This window comes from Chenopodium quinoa, unplaced genomic scaffold, assembly GCF_001683475.1.
Source record: "Chenopodium quinoa cultivar QQ74 unplaced genomic scaffold, ASM168347v1, whole genome shotgun sequence".
In the NCBI taxonomy this organism is placed as follows: Eukaryota; Viridiplantae; Streptophyta; class Magnoliopsida; order Caryophyllales; family Amaranthaceae; genus Chenopodium; species Chenopodium quinoa.
Window position 1 is genome coordinate 2,283,634 of NW_018745105.1, and position 16,155 is coordinate 2,299,788.

Genomic DNA, 16,155 nt, shown 5'->3' on the forward strand with positions numbered 1-16,155 from the left:
AGGCACCCTTGTATACGGCACGTCAATGAGATTGTTCGCAATCTTCCAGACAATGAAATCCGTCCACCCACTGATCAAGTCACTACCCCCTTTCTTATCTTCATATTTATCCACTTGATTAAAATCGCCCATTATCAAGGTGCGGTTGTGCAAATTCGAGAGTTCAATGGTGAGTTTGTTCCAAACACCTAGCCTATCCGACATTACCGGAGCACCGTACAAGCAAACAGGGGACCACTCTTTATTCCAAACATCTACCACATTACAAGAAATGAAATTGCAGGAAACTGAAATTACAGAAAGGGAAACTAGAGAGAAACTGAGTATGGCTAATCCACCACTAAGGCCTATGGCATCAACGCCTACAATATTACTAAAACCATAGCCGTTTAGTAACCAATTCAGACCACCGAGACTACCCTTAGTCTCCATCAAAAACAAAATTTGCGGTTTGAACTTGCGGACTAGCCACTGCAGGAATGGAATTGTAGAGGTGTCCGCTGATTTTAATCCTCTACAATTCCAAGCGAGGATCCTCATGGGCCCCTTGGGGGGGTCTTTTGGGTACCCTCCCCAGCTTCCCAATTCGATTTGCCAAGAGTTAACTCTGTAAACACAAGGTCAGGGTTGATGGGATCAAAATTCAGATCAGGTAAAGCATCCTTCTTCTGGCTAGTTCTTCGCTTCTTTGCACCCATGAAACATGAAAAGTTCCCACTTCTCTTCTTCTCCGGTTGCCCCAGCGATTTGCGCCTCTCTTTCCCCTTCTTTTTTCCACACCCGCTCAATTTCTCCCAAGCTTGCCCTGTTTTATGTAGCATCCCTGCGAGGAAGCCCTTCGAGGCCCAAATTTTCTTTCTCTGATACTTCCTTGCTGGAGCGGAGATACTAGAAGATGCTGCCATGATCAAGTCGGATGATGGTGATTGAGAAAGACGCTCCCGAAGAACCTTATTCGTAGCCCGAATTTCTCCACTTAGATCTCAGCGAAAACAGATATTCTAGTATTACTGTGCTACACATATGAAATCACTCTCAATCATTAAAAGGCGAAACTTAAGGGGTCTTTTATTTATATGTATTACAATTTTCAGGTTTTTTTTTTTTTTTTTTTTTTTTGAGGGCTTATTTTTTCCTAAATCAAATATAATTAGAGGTTGTTACTAGTTGAAGTTGAATTTTTTTATTCTTTTATTTGTTGCTTTAATTACTTATCCACAGTTAATCAATTAAATGATTAACAAATAGAACAACTTTTATCCAACTTATCAAATGATTGATTATCAAGTAGAACAATCACGTACTAGTACATATGCCTTGGCCTGGTACGATTATCCATATCTCTTCACTAGAGACTGGAGTACTAGACAAAGCTAATCTGTCTCACTAGAGACTTGAGTACAAGACAAAGCTAATCCAATGTTGTAGCCAAATACATGCTCATTTAATCTCTGTCCACAGCCCTACTCATTTTCACCATTCTTGCACTCAAATATGCCATCAGTACGTCCCAAGGAGCTAGTGCCATCACTTGAAACGCACAATGAATCATTTTCCTGAATATCATCACGAAACAACTTGGTGAAGAGAAGATCCTTGGCCCAAACAGTACAGTTAAACAAAATGCAAGACAAATTATAAATTGATACCAACAATACAAACCTGGGTGAGATGCAGGCAACACAAATGCAGCAAATGGTAATTAACATAGTAGTAATGGATCAATAGAAACTGAAGTATGATTTTTGAGCAGGCTTAGGATAGCAATTTAGCCTCGAGTTATGACTTTCACATGCACAGCTAATCAATTCCACCACCACCAAAATTAATACAGAGATGCACTCCAACATCTACGAAACAAGGGGATTAATCGAATAGGATCAAGAAAACCAAACTGACTCTACAGGCTAATTTGTACTGCAGAGGAGCTACTCTTATTGCAGTAAAAAAAAAAAAAAAAAAAAAAAAAAAAAAAACTGACTCTAGGACATACTTTTTACTGCAATAAGAGTAGCTCCTCAACAGGCTAATTTGTAGATTATCATCATTAATCAAACCCACTGAAGGAAGTTACTCGGTACTATGTAGCACACAAATTCTCATCAAGTTCATGATTTCCATTTGTGAAACTTGGAAACCCAAAAACCAAAATAAAAAAAGGTCAGGGAATAACAAATGTACTTTTATAGAAAACCACTAAGGGGGCGTTTGGTTTGAAAAGTGGAAACGAAACAAATAAGAGGGGAGAAAGGAATCATTTAGCTATTACCTTTTCATTTGTTTGGTTTAACCATAGAAAGGATATTTATTAAGAGGAAGGTAAGGGTATTTGTTACCCCAAGTTTTTGAGAGGTAACAAATAAGGGGTAGTCATAATTCTTAGGTAATGGTAATTGTTACCATGTCTTCAAACCAAACACATGGTAACGGTATTGGTTTAATTGAATCCGTTTCCAATTAAAAAAATACACCAACCAAACGCCCCCTAAGTCTACATAGAATCACTTTTAATAACAAATACCAAACAAACTTTAACACGTGTTAATTACTTTTTGGTAATAATAAACAAAACAGTAGTAGTAGATTACTAAGCAGAATTATTGATTTGGCTTCCTGGTTTCTTTGTTTCTGAGCTACATTGCATACTCATTTGCCTGGGCAATGAGGCTGCAAGCTTGCTAATAAACAAGTTCCATGCCAAACTAAGCCTGGTTACCAAGATTGTAGTCATCATGTACCCTTTCAAACAAAAGCAACCGGTAAGCAATCTTTGAGGGATAATAAAGATTACCTAGCCTCCTTACATAAAATTCGAAGTTGAGAGAAAATTTACCTGTCCCAAGAACTCGTAGTCCAACTCTCTACCAATGGGACACCAGCTGCCAAGTGGATGTGGTTTACACATCACAAACTCACAATGTCGCATAGCGTCCAGAACTTTATGACCGTTGAAAGCAACATTGAACTACTTAAGTACATATCAATATGAGAGCTCTTGATTAGCATGGAGGACTGTAAAACTTGTGATGCCTAAACTTTTAATACAGAATCTCGAGCATCCTGACAGAGTAAAACAGAATCATTACCCAGACAATCAGCCAACGCAAAGCTGAAGTAGATAATTTTGCCATTGACAGTCCAACAGAAGACTTTCAAAGCAAAAATTGCATGCCCATATTGCTAGCTTCTATTGTGTCCAATGTCACTATCCAATAGGAATGAGCATACTAAGAAACCTCCCCACTGGATCATGTTTTTGCAACATCAGATGAACACTGATAAACACATTTCAGAACTTTCTTCTTACACTTTTCGTCGATCAGAAAAAGGGCACACATAACAAAACTACAGCAGCAGCAACCATAACATCAAGAAACAGTACAGCTGTTAAGAATCACAGCGATATTTTCCAAAAAATTTATTAAAAAAAAAAAAAAAATCATCTACACTTCCCATTGTTGAATCACAAATCAGTAAAACATCATCTAACAAGAAATTGTTGCTTGTTACTACCTTATATCTGTCCTGCGCAAAATTCCAATTGTCACGCTTGTAAAACGACATTCAAATTGCCCTGATTCATTGTGGATGAACCTAGGCTGTGCAGTGTCACCACCATTCCCGTGCACACCACCAACATCGGGGCCTGGTATCCAGCCAAGTAAAGCCATGAGCTGGCACCCATTACAAACCCCAAGACTGAAAGTGTCAGGTCGATGATAGAATTCTTGAAATTGATCTAAAAGAGGTTGGTTAAATCTAATTGAAGCTGACCAACCCTTTGCTGAATCAAGAACATCAGCATAACTAAAGCCTCCAACAAACGCAATTCCACGAAACTCTTTCAAAGAGACAGCTCCACTCAGCAGGTCTGACATAGCAACATCCCATGGCTCAAAACCAGCAGCATAGAATGCTGCAGACATTTCTCTATCACCATTGCTACCTTCCTCACGGAGGATGGCCACCTTTGGTTTCGAGGTTGCAAGCATGTATTTATCATCTGTACAGGCAGGAGTAAAGGACAATGACCAAGAAGGTTCTTGTCTGTGCCTTAAACCTTCTTTCTCCAAATCTACACAAGAGGCCAACCTCTGGAATTTCTCTAGGTTAAAACTAGTTTCCTCCCATATGTCCCTCAGGTACGTCATATCTTCATTCAAATGAGCAACCCCATCAACCTTCAAATCAATAGTCCTCCCCGTAGTGACTTGCCCAATGATCTCTGACGAAATGGCAGCAGTATTCAGTTTCTCCATTACCGATTTCAATGTATTTTTGTCAACTTCAAGAACTAAACCTAGCTCCTCAGCGAAAAGAGTCTCAAATAGGCTATGACCTCCAGATTTAGTTCTAAGGAAAGCCCACAGTTACCCGCAAAAGCCATCTCCAAGATACTGACAAGTAACCCACCATCACTAATATCATGACCAGCAGAAATGAGATCATCTTCAATAAGCTCTTGAACTGCATTGAATGCTCTCTTGAAGTAGGAGACATCATCAAGATCAGGAGACACACTGCCAATTTGATCAAACGCCTACAAGAAAACAGAAGCCTGCAACGAAGCGCGCTCTACACAGATAAATTCTAAACAACAAGAAGATGAGCAAGGCAGAAGACAGTTGAATGAATTGATTTGGCCGAAAGGCTTGAAGAGTTTTCTACTACAACTAAGGCTACTATTAAGATGTTACAACTTTTCTGAATGAATCCCTCTTTCCTTCCCTCTAGCTATTTAAGTCTCTTCTAACATACTACATGTGACTAGCCTTAATTACTAATAACAACTAAATTTGTCTTCTTCCCTTGGTGCCAAAATAAAGCTCTGAAAAGTGAATCTGTTCTGATTACATGTCCCCTGCTGCTGGCTGTTGTTGTTGCTTGTCTTGTGGTATGCTCGGTTTGTTTGTGTTGCTTGTACCCTCCTGAACTTGCTGCCTTCTCCTGTGATATGTGTATACAATAGGCGGCCTTGATTGGTTCGTTACATTACTCCCCCCCCCCCAAAGAGCCACCTTGTCCTCAAGGTGGAAGTCGGGAAAGCGATCAAGGATCGAAGTAGCCTCCTCCCATGTAGCCTCAAAGTCGGGTAATCCACGCCACTACACTAGCACCTCTTGCACAACAGACTTTCCTTGTACCAGCCTGCTATCAAGGATGCTCTCAGGTTCGACTTCCAACTCAAGCTCCGGAGTGATCTGATCAGGAATCGTGGGAGAGCTCGGGTTGCTGCCGATTGCTCGCTTGAGCTGTGACACATGGAAGACGGGGTGGATGCGGCACTGATCTGGCAGCGCCAATTTATACGCCACCTTGCCCACTCGTTGAATGACTTCGAAGGGCCCATAGAAGCGTGCAGCGAGCTTCTCAAAGGGCTTTCTAGCTAACGAGCGCTGTCGATAAGGCCTCAATTTCAGAAACACGAAATTCCCCACCTGAAATTCCTCCTCTCTCCGCTTAGCATCTGCATATTTTTTCATCTTAAATTGAGCTCGAATTAAATTCAATTTAAGCTCATCAAGCATTAAGTCACGCTCCTTCAATAACTCATCCAATGAACCCACATAAGACCCACTCGTGCTCACCTTAATGAGTTTAGGTGGATCCCGCCCATACAACACCCGAAAAGGAGACATCAGTGTAGACGAGTGGATGGCCGTGTTATAAGAGAACTCAGCCCAAGGCAGCCACTTAGCCCATGCCTTAGGGTGATCCCCCACAAAACAGCGAAGATAAGTTTCAAGCCCTTTGTTAACCACCTCTGTTTGACCGTCGGTTTGGGGGTGGTAGGAAGTGCTCCTCTTCAAATCAGTACCCTGTAGCCGAAACAACTCCCTCCAAAACGAGCTCAAGAACACCCTATCCCTGTCGGACACAATACTCCCCGGAAAACCATGTAACCGAACCACCTCTTTTACAAAGGCCTCTGCCACGGTCATGGCAGAAAAGGGGTGGCGCAACCCAACGAAATGGGCATACTTAGACAGTCGGTCTACCACCACCAAAATAGTGTCGACTCCCTTAGAGCGCGGAAGACCTTCTATGAAGTTCATTGTTATATCTTCCCAAACCTCACTCAGAATCGGCAGCGCCTGCAATAAACCGACCGGATTTTGTTGCGAGTGTTTGTTTCTTTGGCAGGTATCACAAGCCCGCACATACTCCGCGACATCTCGTCTCATCCCTTGCCAAAACCATTCCCCAACCATTCGCAAGAAGGTTTTTGTCTCCCCAGCGTGACCCCCTTCCACGGAGTCATGGTAAGCCCGCAAGAGGGTGGCTTTGATGCCGGAATTTTCAGGAATCAGCACCCTCCCTTTATACAGCAACCGACCTCCTTCAACATAGTAGCCCGTAACCCCTGTTCCTTCCAAACTTGTGTCTTTTATAGATTTCAGCACTGCATCTTCTTCAATTTCCGCCTCTAGAGACTCCCAATTCACTCACTGGTACTGACCAGGGCACCAAACTCGCCCTCATCTTCGCCGCGCCTCGAGAGGGCGTCCGCAACCCGATTTGCCGTGCCGGGTTTATATTGCAAGTCAAAATCAAACCCAATTAACTTGCGAATCCATTTCTGATGTTCCATGGCAACCTCATGCTGTTGTGTGATAAATCTCAAGCTCTGCTGATCACTTCTCACTATAAATCGACGGCCCAATAGATAGTGTTTCCATTTTTGTACCGCGAGACAGACCGCCATCAATTCTTTCTCATACACTGATTTCCCGCGGCTCGTCGGACCTAAAACCTTGCTGTAGAACGCAATAGGTCGGCCCTCTTGCATCAAAACGGCCCCAAGACCAAACCCTGAAGCATCGGTTTCCACAATGAATTCTTTGTGGAAATCGGGCATTGCTAACACTGGTGCTTCTGCCATGGCGTGCTTGAGCTTTTCGAATGCTTGAGTAGCCTCCACTGACCACTTAAAATTATCCTTTTTAAGCTGCTCTGTTAGGGGATGGGCTATATGAGCATATTGGCTAATAAACTTTCTGTAATAGCCCGTTAGGCCCAAAAAGCCTCTGAACTCTCTTAAGGTTTTGGGAATGGGCCAAGTAAGCATGGACCTCACTTTTTCTTGGTCTACTGCCACCCCATGCTTAGAGATTATATGGCCTAAGTAAACACTTCCTCTTTCCCAAATTCACATTTTTTCTTATTTGCATACAAAGTGTGCTCCCTCAACGTGTCTAACACTACACGTAAATGCTTGACATGATCTTCCTTACTAGTGCTATAAACAAGAATATCATCAAAAAAATACAAGTACAAATTTTCTCAAGTAAGGGCGGAATACCTCGTTAATGAGTGATTGGAAGGTGGCCGGAGCATTAGTTAGGCCAAATGGCATGACCAAAAATTCATAGTGACCCTCATGGGTGCGAAAAGCCGTCTTGTGAGTGTTTTCGGGTTTTACCAAAATTTGATGGTAACCGGCTTTGAGATCAAGTTTAGAAAACACTTGTGCCCCATGGAGCTCATCAAGGAGTTCATCTATGACCGGGATCGGATATTTATCCGGTACGGTCTCCTTGTTAAGGGCCCTAGAATCCACACAAAACCTCCACGAACCATCTTTTTTCTTGACCAAAAGGACCGGGCTCGAGAAGGGGCTAGTGGATGGCTTGATAATTCCGGCGGCCAACATTTCACCAATAAGCTTCTCTATCTCATCCTTTTGAAATTGAGGATATCGATAAGGCCGTACACTCACCGGATTACTCCCATCTTTAAGAACAATAGCATGATCTCGCCCTCGGCTCGGGGTAATCCCTTAGGACTCTCAAAAACCTCCGTATAGTGCTCAATTTCGGGCCTCAAAAATTCTGGAATTCCCTCTCCATCCTCACTGCCCACGCCCTCCATGTGGCTAAATTCCACCAACAACCCACCTTTTTCCTTGCGCAAGTTTTTAACCATGGCCTTTAAAGTGACTCCGGTGCATGCTAGGGAAGGATCTCCCTTAACACATGCGGTTTGGCCATTCAATGTGAAGCTCATTTCTTGAGTCTTCCAATTTGTGAGGACCGTTCCCAATTTTTCAAGCCATTGCACACCAAGGATAACTTCCGAGTTTCCCAATTGTAGAGGAAAAAAATCCTCCACAATCTCCACCTTGTCACCCAACTTGAGGTGCACCCCCGTACACAAGCCTTGCCCCTTTACGGTTTCGCCATTTCCTAGTGACACGCCGAAAGTACAACTCCCCTCCACCACAATCCCCAACTTCTCTATCGTATGCAAAGAGATAAAATTATGAGTAGCCCCCGGGTCTATCATCACCACCACCTTTACTCCATTAATCTCTCCGGTCAACTTCATTGTCTTAGGATTCGTAATTCCTATTAATGAGTGCATCGACATAGACGCGGGAACCTCGACCTCTTCACTTGGAGGGGCTTCAATGGCAGCAAACTCATGCCCTTCCTTTTCCTCCTCCTCTTCTTCTACCAACAACACACTAAACTCCTTGGCACGACACACATGGTTGAAATCCCACTTCCCATCACACTTAAAACAACGACACACATGGTTGAAATCCCACTTCCCATCACACTTAAAACAAAGACCTTTAGCCTTTTTGTCTTGAATCTCTGGCGTGGCTTTGTTTGAAGTTGATCCAGTGGACCCAATGGAACTTTGGGCCTTACTTGCTGACGCCCAGATTGGGAAAGGGTAGGCTGGGCCGGCCCACTTCCTCCCAAGATTGTGCTGGGCGGGCTCTTGTTGAAAAAAGAGTATGGGCTGGGCTTAGAGAAAACTCCATAGGGCTTCTTCATTCCTTGGACTCGGTTTCTTTCCTCCACCAGAGTAGCCAGGTCCATGGCCTACTCCAAGGTGAAAGGATTTAACATTCGCACTTCCGCACGTATGTCCTCCCTCAACCCATTCAAAAATTGACCCTTCATCAGACTCTCCGGCACATCGGAAAGCGGCGCGGCCTTCTCGATAAACTCCCTTCGATACTCCGCCACCGTGGAGGTGCGTTCGACTGCCAGCCACTGCTCGTGCAGTGACCCAACGTTAGCCGGACGAAATTGCGTGAGGATGCAATGCTTCAGATCCTCCCACCCTCGCAATGGCCGCCGACGGTTCTCCCATTGATACCACCTCAGACCATCTCCCTCCATTGACACCATCGCGGCTTGGAGTTGCTCCTGACAATTGGTAAAACTGGAAATACTGCTCTGCCCTCAACAACCACCCGTCGGGATCGTCGCCGGAGAAAGTGGGCATGTCCAACTTCCGAAATTTCCAATTTCCCCGACTTCCGAAGTTTTCCCCTTGGTCTTGCCCCCTGAACGGTCGAATGGGCGTCTCTCTGTTTTGACCCTCGCCGTGGTTCATACCAAACCCACCGGCGCCCGACGCTTTCGCCTCATCCTCCAACGTCACCGGTGGCTTCTGTCAGGTACGTATGGACTCAATGGCCCTACGCATCTCCTCGAAAAAATTATCCTGGTCACGCCTCACCAAGGCCACGTGTTGGGTGTGGTCCTCCCGGAATCTTTCAACCCTCCCATCAAGCCGCTGAGCTTCGGTGTTCTGTTGATTGGTGAACTGCTCTGTCAAGGTCTTCTGGAGAGCCTCCATACTTTCTGTGATGGTTTTGGACAAAATGGCTTGGATGGAATTTTCACCATCTCCCACCTTTGAGGCCATCTCCAACATATGACCCTCAAGGGCTTCAATGCGTTGAGTGTTCGATGCCGGAGCCATACGTGCTCTGATACCACTTGCAACGAAGCGCGCTCTACACAGATAAATTCTAAACAACAAGAAGAGAAGCAAGGCAGAAGACAGTTGAATGAATTGATTTGGCCGAAAGGCTTGAAGAGTTTTCTACTACAACTAAGGCTACTACTAAGATGTTACAACTTTTCTGAATGAATCCCTCTTTCCTTCCCTCTAGCTATTTAAGTCTCTTCTAACATACTACATGTGACTAGCCTTAATTACTAATAACAACTAAATTTGTCTTCTTCCCTTGGTGCCAAAATAAAGCTCTGAAAAGTGAATCTGTTCCCTGGCTGCTGTTGTTGCTTGTCTTGTGGTATGCTCGGTTTGTTTGTGTTGCTTGTACCCTCCTGAACTTGCTGCCTTCTCCTGTGATATGTGTATACAATAGGCGGCCTTGATTGGTTTGTTACAAAGCCAAAGAAAGAGAATCAGGAATCTATAATAACCTTTAAAAAGCCACAACTTGACACTGAGAAAAGCTAATAAACAGTGCTCCGTCGGTTCTACCCCTAATAATGTTTATTGTTTTTGCCTTTTTACAGTTTTACTAACTACTGTTTTTGCTTTTGTTTTACTCAAGCTAGGCTACTTTTCTCTTTCATTCAGTTTTTTATCTGCACTACAGCTGTCTACTCTGATCTCAGATTCTCAGCTATCACTCTCCTCAAACTTCTCTCACCTTTCTCCATGCTTTAACAAGGAATAGAAATTTAGAACACAGCAACTTTCTCTCCCTTCTCATCTTACTCGCCTCCTCTTATCTAACCTCCCTTCTCATTGTTGTTGCTGCTATGTTTAGCCTTCGGATTTTCATATGCTTGGGAGTTGGGATTGAAAAGGAAACTAAACGAAGTTATAGAGAAAGCAAACTAGAATCTAGGATTTTGTTTTATTGTGAGTTTTTTTTTTTTTTTTTTAAATTTAATTATCATTTATATTCACGAAAACTCCCTATGATCTTTCTTTTCCTGTTTCTATGTTGACTGTTTTTTTTTTTTTTTTTTTATTTTGTGGCACAATTGAGCATTTTATTTGACATGCACTAACACTCCCTTCCTCACATTAGTCTGTTAAACTGCATATAACATTGGTGCCTGGAGGTGTGGCACCAGAGACAGCTAGCTAATTAACCTTTACGTACTGTTATTTTTGTAGATTGTGGAGCTCTGGACCAAGAGAAACTTTTGGTGCGGTTGTGGAAATTCTAAGTTCAGAAACCTCGTTTGTAAGCTTCAACCAAGTTAGGACATAGAGAATGTGGAAAATTCATACAACCATAACTTCAAAGGTGTTCTTACATTGGTACACAGGTGAAAGGATGGAATCCATGGATGAGATGGAGTTTACCGAAGCAAAAGGTAACATGAACGATTTAGTTCCTTGAGCACCAGAAATACTAGGATGGAACTGCAGACAAGGATGAATACGAAGAGGAGGAATCCTAGACTAGGCTAAAGAATTGAGCTTGTGCTGTGAGTTTGAGACAACTTGCTTACTCATATACATACAATTCGTCAAATCTTTAAAAGTATTATAATTAGTTTCTACTTTTGTGGGATTTGTGGCTACAATTTTTGGTTTAATATTTCCAAAACATAATCAGACTCAATTTCTCATCATCATACTTCAAAATTTAGATAAACATACAACTATTCTTTTGAAATGTCAACAAATCATATGCAACATTACTTATTACTTGATTGTAACACATCCTATTCCAACTTTTGAGAAAACACATGAGCTTTTTGAATTGCTATTGCGAGAATACCTTATAAAGCCCGATTCACAATCATCACAAGTATATTACCAATAAGACCGCTAACTAGTATAAACAAATGGATCAAACTACTCTTTGTGGTCACACCCAGACACGCAATCAGCTTTTTTAAGACATGAAACACCAGTCACACTACAATGTTCACATAACAAGAAAAATGCCTAAACATTACGACACAATTCAACTAATAATTACATAATATTTCTCTAGCAATTTAATAACATATCCAAGGTATAATAAAAAGGAAAACAAGGCATCCTCACAAGGATTCAATCAATAATTCCTACATTTTAGGATACAGCACTATAGACTTCACCCCCACAGTTCCAATTCTAAAAGCAGTTTCTGATTTTGCTAGTCCAGTAAAGGTTAGCAACTTCATGCATGGCAAATTCATGAGGTACTGGTTAACACCACATTGTCCACTATGTTCTTATATCTATATAAAAAGAAAGCTGCTGAAAAATTCCAAAAGACAGAAGAAAGAGTGACTGAAGTTTTAGACAAGAGTATCAGTGGTATATAACTAAATGTTTAACCAAGAACAGAGACAAGGAAAACATATGCCATGAGATAAAAACTGCTATAGTAGGAATGCACAGAGAGAAATTTCCAATAGGGTCCTGAAAAGAAAGAAAGATACCTGAGCAAGTGCAGAACCCCCTAGGCGACGCTTTCCCTTGGCTAAATCAACATGAATCAGAACTCCATCTCTGAGCTTTAGATCTGGAGTGACTGTTTTTGTTATATCAGGAGCAGTAACATAGGCACTGATTACAAGATTTCCTGGAGCTTTGACAACCTCACCGCCAGCATTTGCAGCCATTGAAAGACTGTCCTTCCCCCCATCTATAGCAATGCCCAGTTCAATCATGGCCTCGGAAAGCGCTGTGGCAGCATCATACATGTCTGCACCTTCCCCTTCAAGCTTGGCAGCATACATCCAGTAGCCACTGGCTTTAAGATCAGAAAGAGATGTAATTTTTGCCCAGATGAGATTCGTGAGTGCTTCACCAACAGCTAATCTGGCCATTGCTTTAGGATCGAACAAACCCTTGATAGGCTGCTCGCCAATAGCACATGCACCCCCAGTGAAGTTGGTGTAGCTCTGAGCAATAACTGCAACATCAGCTAGAGTAATTTGCAAGGGGCCCACAGTCTGCTGCTGTGCCACAAGGCCAGTGACACACCTATCCTCCTTAGTGGTTAGGAAGCGTTTTGAGCACACAGATGGGAGTCTCAACACCCTCTTTAAGGAATCCATCACCGTTGTTCCTGTAGCTATATCAAGTGGCTCTTGAGGATGAGTCATACGCTGGAACTCGAAGGTTTTCTGGGGCAGCAGGAGAAGGAGGAGGCACTCCATCACGACGGGATTTCTCAACAGCAGCACTGTCTACCAAAACAACACACCCTTCACCATTTATTGTTCCAATTACAGCCATTGATAACCTCTCTCTATCACAAATTGATTGTAACATGCTACGACTCTCAGCCTTCACCAATATGGCATCTTGCTCCTGGTACTCTGCACCCCATATCTCCAATATTGACATTGTGTGATCACCAACTACAATAGCCCTGATACCAATCTGAGCACCCTTTGGATATATTATCTCCTTTACAACGTTGCAGTTACCACCAGCACCTTGATCGTGGATGCTAATAATAGGTTTTTTGTCACCCATTTCAATACAAGCACGTACAACACGATACAATTTCTGTGACATCTCAGCATCTCCTCATTGTACTGCGTTAAAGTCAAGTTCAGCATCATTCTGGCCACTCACCGTACTAGAAGCAGCACCTCCTCCCATTCAAATGCGATATGCAGGGCCACCAATCTTTACAACTAATATGCCAATTTCAGGCTCTCCCTTCGTTATATGGGTGTGATCAATCTGCCCTATTCCAGCACTAAAAATAATTGGCTTCAACCATTCCCGTCTCTCACCATTTGGAAGCCTCATCCCAAAGGTCCTAGTATAACCCTGAATCAAGGGCTCCCCAAATTTGTTCCCATAATCTGAGGCACCGTTGCTTGCGTCAATAAGAATCCGCAAAGGAGAAGCCAGATTTGATGGATAAGTAAATGATACATCTTCCCAGGGAGCATAAGATTCTTCCATATTCAAGTTTCCAACACAATAACCAGCTGTAGCAGCAACAACAAATGACCCTCTTCCAGTTGCATGTGTGTCCCTGATCCTGCCACCAGCACCTGTTTCAGCGCCAGGGTAAGGTGCCACAGCACATGGGAAATTGTGGGTTTCAGCAGTAAAAAGAATGTCAAGATCACGCATCTGCACATCTAATGGACAGGTTAAACCTGGAAGAAGAGGGCGTAACTGATTCACCAAAAAGCCTCTTATTGCACTAGAATTATCCTTGAACCCAATCACTGAATTGTTAGGATTCGCCTTTAGTGTACTCTTGACAATCTGCATAAGAGTGCTATCAACAGGTTTCCCATCAATGACTAATTTACCAGTAAACAACCAATGCCCACTGTGCTCACTATTAGATTGTGCAATATCAAATAATTCAACATTAGTTGGGTTCCGCTTAATATCTTCCCTGAAAAGCCAAGTATAATATTGAAGATCTTGTTCATCAAATGCCAAACCCATTTTCGCATTAATATCTTCAAGAGCCTTCCTACCCTGCTCCATAACCGGCACATACAGAACTTCCTCTGGAACCAAACTCGTCTTGAAGCTTGTAAGTTTTTCAGTATACACACATTCAGTCATTTGATCATGAACCATGGCAGCAAAGTCATTTATCTGCTGCTCCTGCAATGGATTGTTAGAAAACAACGGATACCTCCTGGAACGTTCCAGACGATTTACTTCAGTTAAACCACATGATCGACAAATAGATACAGCATTAGTGGACCATGCTGTCGTAAAGGACAATCTAGGTCCTACCTCAACAACTACAACAGCACAACCTTCCATTACCTCCTTATCAAGAAAGATCGGTATCCACCCCAATGTTGAAACACTGTTCAGTTCTCAAACCAACTATCTCATTTCATATCTTCGTCTGAACTGTCCTCAGTAGCTCATCAGCTGCATTATCTTGAATCAGCGGAACACGGAAGAAATGTATAACCTTGTCAACTGACAGCTGTACTTCATCATCTAATGTGACACTCACATCTCCTGAAACAATAGCCTTCACCTTCCCCAATCCAGAACTTCTCAACCCAACACTACAAGTGTGCAAACTTGGCAATCGACCTAACCCGACACCCAAATGCCTACGAGTACTAATCGAATTTCGAGACAGAAATAATTTACGTTGTGCACAACCCTGTATACATTAAAAAAAAATAATAAATTAATTAATTAAATAAATAAATAAATAAATAATCATAGATAAATCAAATTACACAACAAAACACCCTCGAAATCACTCGGACATAGGTACGACACTTAAACAACTCTATTCGACACAAAATCATGCAAATTTTTCAATAAACGGCCGTACATGACAATTCTAGGCAATATAAGTAACATAATCAATGAAAAACAAAATAGAATTTATTACCTTAAATTCTGAGTTGAGTAATTTAGAACCCATAAAATCAGACCGAGTCGCCATTACTGTAAAAAAAATAAAACGAAAACTCCATTGAATCAGCGAAAACTCTAACAAAGAAATTGCACAGTATAATCTATCATAACTTCAGCAATTACAACTAATAAGTCCAATAATCCGACATAGAAGAACCCTAAACTGATTATACTAACAATTGAATTAGCGAATAACACTACACTGTGAAAAGAATATTCGATGGTTGAAAAAAGGAGCATCTTACCTGAGAAGCTGGTTCAATGGAGGATAGAAAGCTCAGAAGGTGCTTCAATGGAGGAGAGAAAGCTCGGAAGGTGGTTTAATGGAGGAGTGAGAGTAGAGTGTAATGGAGGAGTGAGAGTAGACTCAGTAGAGTACAATGGAGGAGAGAGAAAGGGGAAGGGTGCGGCGAGCAGAGTCAGCGTGAGAATATTTTTGACACGCTTGTAGTGTCTGTCTAGTACTCTAGTGTCAACCAATTACCCGAGATTATGTCTGACCCGATCATGGTCCGGGTTGAGGATTAAAGGGTTGACCCGTTTGGGATAATAAAGCTCGGGTTGGGCAATAGTTATATTTTTTTTTTTTTTTTTTTGAGGGAAATAGCTATATGGTAGTATGGTACTAGTACTTTTTTTTACCTTTTTTTTTTAAGGATTATATGGTAGTTCCTGAGTTCGTGCTATAGCTAGAATAGCTAAATTAGACTCTGTAAAATGAACTGGTAGTAGTTTAAAAATTAAACATGCACAAGAATAAATAAATATTTCGTATATAGTAATTTTTTTTTTAAGAATAGTAAATTAAAAATGTGCATGAAATTTTTTTTAGTAAATTATAAAAGAATCTTTAAATAAAATAATTAGTACACTTTAAATAAAAAAATTCATACATTTAAAAATAAACATGTCAAAAAAAAAGTATTACTACATAAAAAATGCACATGCAATAATACAATTATAAAGGTAAACATACACATTCAATTATATATGTTCATTTATGGGGTTGTTAAATAACGCTCCCATTTTACATTTTCACTAGACACGCTC

General features: G+C 41.8%; 1 pseudogene; it reads right to left on the reverse strand.

Moving 5' to 3' along the window:
* Positions 1-220: 220 nt before the first annotated feature.
* LOC110709945 lies at positions 221-15,903 on the reverse strand (annotated as a pseudogene).
* Between the last annotated feature and the right edge of the window lie 252 nt (positions 15,904-16,155).